The following is a 5,750-nucleotide window of genomic DNA, read 5'->3' as shown; positions in this document are numbered from 1 at the left end:
AAAGCTATATTACCATTTATCTTCAAAATTATATTTGTTAACATGTTGTTTTATGCATATACTGTCAGATCTGGAATTGGAACTGAAGAATTAGAAGAATTCTTGAGGGAATCTAAAAAGAAGAAACACAATGAAAAATATGCTGCATAGGGGTTTGTTATGTTTGGGGTGTATAGTACCGATTTTAAGGTGTTTTCGTTGCTAATAATTGTTTCTGGTTTCCCAGGGAGAAGGGAGCTGACCTGCGATCGATAGAATGTCACTATGACTCATCTGAGACGTAAGAACCTTTATTTGATAAAATCTTGTTATCCTAATTTAACCGTATGGTATTTTTACTGAATGATATCTATTCTATGTTTAGAATACCGGACGTAAACTTAGGAAGTGATGATCCTTTGTCTCAAGGACACACGAATCAAAGCAGCATAAACAAACCGGCAGAGAGCATGCAATTTCTCTTTCTAATACCAGTTAATTTTATCTTTTATTACCTTCTGCTTCTAATTATGTATATATTTTTTTTAGAAAAAAAAGTCCTTTAATGTTTTATTCAAGAAAAAAAGGCAAGAAAAAAAGCAAAAACTGCAACTACGTAAGTTCTCAAAAAACAAAGCCTATGTTTCTTTTGAATACTTCGGGTGTATTTTTGACTTTCTTTGAGTGTATTTCAGGTTGAGTCTAGTTGAAGAGTCAGCCAATGAGCCAGCTGAAGAGAACATGATGGTTGTGCGGGTAGAGACACAGTCACAAACTGAAGCGATTTCAATGTGAGTTTTTCAAGAAAATTTCAACCTTATAACCATTTTATTTTCATGGGCTTTGTTAACCTTTTATTTTTCTTCTTGTTTAGAGTTCTGATTCAAGTTTATCTACCACTGTCCCAAACAACCCCTGTGCCAGAAATTGAACCAACCCCTGTGCCAGAAATTGAACCAACTACAAGTGAAAAAATTAATGAAGAAACTAGAAAAAGGTAAGAAATAATCTTGGGGTGTATTTGTTTATTGTTTGGGTGTATATTGTCCTTGTTGGGGTGTATATCCTCACAATTGTTTTGTAACACTGCAGCACTCCAAAACCACCGCCAAAAACTAAAGAAAGCACACCCACGCTTCCACCAGCTCCATCTAAAATGTAAGTTCAGCAGAGTAAAATTCAGTTTTCAATATCATTCATCTATTCTTATTCTTATAGTACATTATATCTCATCACACAGTAATCCAGCCCCAGAAGATGCTGCTGCACTAATGATGATGGCACAGACAGCATCGTACATTCCTAAAGAAGGCTTGATGCCATCATTCAGCTTCGGCTTGACTGATTCAAGCCAAGAAGAAGCAGCAACACAAGAGGGTGCAGCAATGCAAGAGGTGGAGAGGGCGAAAACTCATGAAACGCCAAAACTAATAGAACGGTTAGGGGAGCTGGTGGAAAAAATTACAGGCAGTGGGGTGAAAACAAAAGGTAAAACTCCACAGATTCAAAAGCAAAGTGGCAAAGAAAGTTTTGAAAAGTTTGAAACTCCTACGAGGACAAATGAAATGATGGCTGAAATGAAAGAGAAATGCTACATCTGGGCCACACGTGTGAAAACATACGCAGATGGAGCCACTAATGAGTATGACGCTGTGTGCACACTCATTGCCCAAGATCGATACATTTTGTCAAAAATCCACTTCGCATCTCTCAAAGCTGATACATATATAGAAGCCGAGGTAATATTAGAATAACATTAATGATTTTATCATGAAAAGTAACTGCAATATTGATTGATGTAAATTGATTTGGCTTTTATTTCTAGATTGTCTCTACCGTGTGCCTCATCCTTAACCAGCAAAACATTAAAAGGTTTCAAGAAGAAATATACTGTCTGCCCCCTGATATTGCGGTAAGTTGTACTTCAACGAATCTTGGGTGTATTTTCTGTATTCATTTGGGTGTATTTTTTTATTTATTTGGGTGTATTTTCTGTATTCACTAGGTGTTTCACAATTGTTGCAGAACATGGCCATTGGAAATCATCCAAAGGGGGAATTCTTACAGCCTAAAACCAATAAGCCATTCAGGGTGGAAGACTACCCAATGTTTATTTCCTTCTTGGACCTTAAAAAATTAGCATCACATTCATATGTAAGTTTTCGTTTCTGAAACTTCTTATTACCATTCTTTACTTATGTGCCAAATAAACTAAAACACTGTTCAATGTGGACATGCTTCAGATTTTTGCACCTGTTTGCTATTCAAACCATTGGTGGTTATGGGTGGCTAATGCAAGAAAGAAAAAATTTTATATACTCGACCCATATCACAAGACATGTCCATCCGATGACAGAATAAACATAAATAAATTCATTGTAAGTTGGTTCTGTGTTCTGTATTTTAATATTTTAGGTGTATTTTTGTTCAATATAAGGTGTAAGTTTGTGCTCCTTTGGGTGTATTTCTTTATTAAATTTATTCATATATTACTGATTTGTTTTGTGTTTTAAGGGATATGTAATATCAAGAATGAGAGTATATGCTGGGGGCACCTCTGAAGAGAAAGGATCAGGAAATTCATCCACCATACATTAACATCTCAGGCCAAAAGACAAGGTATAAATCTTTCACTGTGAAAATTAAATTTTCCTATATGTAATTTGCTAATTTATTTCTTGTTTTTCAGCTATGACTGTGCTATTTATGTAATGAAGTGGCTTGAGATAATTCAGTCCGAAAACGTTAAAAGGGGGAAGTATGAGTGGGACAACTGGACCCAGGTAATTGTGTTTAAAAACTATATAACTCTGTATTACTTTACTAAATTAACATGGTTGATTAAAAAGAAGATTCTTTTAAACTACAGGACGACGTGGACCACTATAGAGTAGAATATGCTTCCCGGATTCTATTCAATGAAATGAATCAAGACAAAGGTGAAGCCATTAGGGGAAGTGATGCAATAAGACTATCCAAGCCATTCTCATTGTTATTGAGTCCATATTGTCATATAGATTCTAATGATATTGACACTGATTAATCTAACTGTTATATAGTCTTGTAAGAAATTGAACACATGTTGTAAAAATTTGCCAATTATAATCCAGTTTATTGTAAAAAAAAATTTCCATAATTAAACTCTCACAGCTGTATTCAAAAGGTCTAAATTACAGGTACTATAATATGAAGGAAAATATCAAACCAGATATACACCTATAACTTGACATTTTACACCCAAGGAAAGTTGAATATACACCTAAACTTCTATCCCCTTATGCTTTATCCCTAAAACCCTAAACCCCTAAACCCCTAAACCCTAAACCCTAAAACTCTAAACCTTAAAATCCTAAAACCCTAAACCATAAAACCCTAAACCCTAAAAACATAAAACCCTAAACCCTAAACCACCCAACCTACTATACACCCAAATCAGCAAATTTTACACCCATAACATCATATTTTACACCCAAGGAAAGTTAAATATACACCCAAACTTCTATCCCATGATGCTTTATCCCTAAACCCTAAAACCCTAAATCCTGAACCCTAAACTCTTAAACCCTAAACCCTAAAACCCTAAAACCCTAAACCCTAAAACCCTAAAAACATAAAACCGTAAACCCTAAACTCTAAACTCTAAACCCTAAACCCTAAACCCTAAACCCTAAACCCAAAACCCAAAACCCAAAACCCTAAACCCTAAACCCTAAACCCTAAATCCTAAACCATAAAAAATAAAAAAAAAACAATAATTTATAACATAAACAGCAGCATCTGAAATATATACGTAAAATGTCAAACACAAGAAAATTCAGAAATACACCCAAGAAACTAAGCTTTACACCCATATTTTGTAACTATACACCCAAAAAACTATCCCCTGCTACTGGTTTCCTGAACTGATAATTCATAACACATCCTTGATATTGGCTGGAATTTGGACGCACCACTGATGCAGCATCAAACAGGTTTAACTGGAAATAATAAACTCACATATTAGCAAAAATATTAACAAGAAAATTAAAATCAATCACCACATGTTTAAAGAACATCACTTTTACCTTGTTTAGAGCTTTTGTTTTCTTCTTCTTTGAGGCATTTGCAATCTGTTTATCCAACTTTGAACCTAGCCTATTTTTTGGACGTCCTCTTGTTCAAACCCTTGGAGGGCTTTGAAGCTCGTTAACGGATTTCAAGTTGGCATCTTCGTGAGATAATGAACATGTTCCATTCCTTTTGGCTTTCAGTTCTTCCATCTCAACCATGACGTTATCGTACACACGGTGCAGAATGGCAGTCAGCTCCTCCGATTCTGATGCAAATTCGCAAATATTTTGTGAACAAAACACCAATTCGTCAAACCTCTTGCTTCTTGGCTCCAGTAGTGGCTCATCGTGGCTGCTCTTGATGTGTGTGTATCACCTCTTTACCTTCTTACTCCATCGTTCCAGTATATATCTCGGTGACACTTGGGTTACTCATTCAAAGCTTAACACACTTAGTGCGTGACGGCACAATATGTCTCTTGACTCGAATAATAAGCATTGGCATTTCACTTGGGCTGCTACTGAGTCGTAAGTAACCACAAACTTGTTGAATATTGAGCTGGAAACTTGTTCTCCGACTTCGTATACTAAATAGCCTAGAGCGGAGTTCGTTAATCTTGTGATGCAATTTGCCCTTCCCCTGAATTGTGCTTGGACTTCCCTAAACTTTTGGTGAGTGTACACATGTTGAAATTGAGCTTCAATGGAGGATTTAGTTGCACACGGTATGACCGTATGAAAATCTGCAGCATCCGATTCTCTCTCTACTTGCTCCCTGCTTCCGAGGCAATTATCGTATTGTTTGACAAATTGAATAAGCGAGCTGTTCCGTGTAATAAACTTGTTAAAAAATGAATGCATGCTCTCGCTCCTTTGTGTGCTTCTCATCCCTGCCCAGAAGTGGTGATCCAGATAAATTGGAACCCATATATGACGGTCTTTGTAAATATCTGCATAATACACCCAAAATAAGGCTATATTACACCCCAAAAAAAAATACAATTTACACCTCTGCTGCAGATTTTAAACAACATTACCTAAAGCCACTTGTTGTCCACAAGACCATACTTCAGCAGAAAATCATTCCAATTCCTATCAAATGAGTCTTTGGTATGAGAGTTCTAAACAACTTGGCTCATTTCTTGATCAATTTCTGCGTGTCCCTTGTACCCATTTAATTTGCTTGGAATCTTCTTCATGATGTGCCAAATACACTAACGGTGAATTATTTTTGGCATACAAGCCTCTATAGCCCTTTTCATTGATGCGCATTGATCGGTGAGAATCCTTTTCGGAGCATTTCCTCCCATGTAACGAAGCCAACATTGAAATAACCATTTGAATGATTCAATTTCTTCGTTTTTCATGAAAGAGTATCCAAGAAGTGTTGACTGACCGTGGTGATTCACCCCGACAAAAGAACCACAAACCAAATTATACCTGAAATAAATTACGATAGTACAGAATGAAAAATCATTACGTACACCTAAAAAATGACTTTATACACCCAAAAACATCCCATATACACTTCTGCAGCAGATTCATAAAACAACATTAATTTAGCATCATAAACAAAAACAGCATATTACCTGTTTGTATTGTAGGTGGTGTCAAATAGAATAACATCTCCGAAATACTCAAAGGCAGCTCTGCTCCTTGCATCGGCCCAAAAAGCCAGCTTAATCGACTGATCGTCCTCGAGTTCGAGCTCGAAAAAGAAAT

The 5,750-nt window shown here is 36.2% G+C and overlaps 1 long non-coding RNA gene across 1 annotated transcript; it reads left to right on the top strand.

Annotated features, from left to right (window-relative positions):
- Positions 2,536–2,989, top strand: LOC107628444. The gene is made up of 3 exons (XR_001617792.2): positions 2,536–2,598; positions 2,669–2,762; positions 2,849–2,989. It is a non-coding gene; the product is annotated as an uncharacterized LOC107628444 (long non-coding RNA).

Source organism: Arachis ipaensis, chromosome B02, assembly GCF_000816755.2.
Source record: "Arachis ipaensis cultivar K30076 chromosome B02, Araip1.1, whole genome shotgun sequence".
In the NCBI taxonomy this organism is placed as follows: domain Eukaryota; kingdom Viridiplantae; phylum Streptophyta; class Magnoliopsida; order Fabales; family Fabaceae; genus Arachis; species Arachis ipaensis.
This window is presented reverse-complemented; position numbering and strand designations above follow the sequence as displayed.